This window comes from Halyomorpha halys, unplaced genomic scaffold (genome assembly GCF_000696795.3).
Source record: "Halyomorpha halys isolate HHAL.00 unplaced genomic scaffold, Hhal_1.1 Scaffold183.1, whole genome shotgun sequence".
NCBI lineage: Eukaryota > Metazoa > Arthropoda > Insecta > Hemiptera > Pentatomidae > Halyomorpha > Halyomorpha halys.
In genome coordinates this window covers 895921-896484 of record NW_027114717.1, presented here as the reverse complement: position 1 = coordinate 896484, position 564 = coordinate 895921, and the positions used below count along the sequence as shown (strand labels likewise).

The 564-nt window shown below is 20.9% G+C and overlaps 1 long non-coding RNA gene across 1 annotated transcript in view; it reads right to left on the bottom strand.

The window, feature by feature from the left end:
* Nucleotides 1–564, bottom strand: part of LOC136796872 (uncharacterized) — a 241475-nt gene that overhangs the window by 120336 nt on the left and 120575 nt on the right. The gene's annotated exons all lie outside the window — the stretch shown is intronic.

Below are 564 nucleotides of genomic sequence, written 5' to 3'. Positions count from 1 at the left end.
TTTGGGATGCAATCAAAGGGTTATTACTAACTGTGAGCACACATGTGTCATCAACATACGTGGTAAGGATAGTGTTAGGAGTTGTTGGTAATTTGAAAATTTAAAAATGCATTTAATCTGCAATAATTTTGTAACTGACCTAGCTGAATAATTGATTTCTTTCAAAGTTTTCAATATTTTTCTAAAGTTTTTTTTCTTTTTCGTTTTAATAAGGATTGTTCTTTCAATAAGTTCATAATTCAGTCTGAATAATTATTAATCAATTAGTTTAATTACAATTACTAATTAATTTCTTGTTATTGAACAGCTATGTTTTTTAAGTATATATTTTAACATAATTTCTTTAAAATATTATTCATATAATATGTAATAAATACATATTTATGTAACTTTTTTTAAGTTATAAAATTACTAATAATTAGTAATTTATTTTGTTGAAAAATACAAAATTTATAAATACATATTATTTATATATTTTTTAAATATTTGACAATTTATTAGCACATATTTATGTACATATTTCGGATGTTTTAGCTCATAAAAATCCTATTCCTAGTGATAACT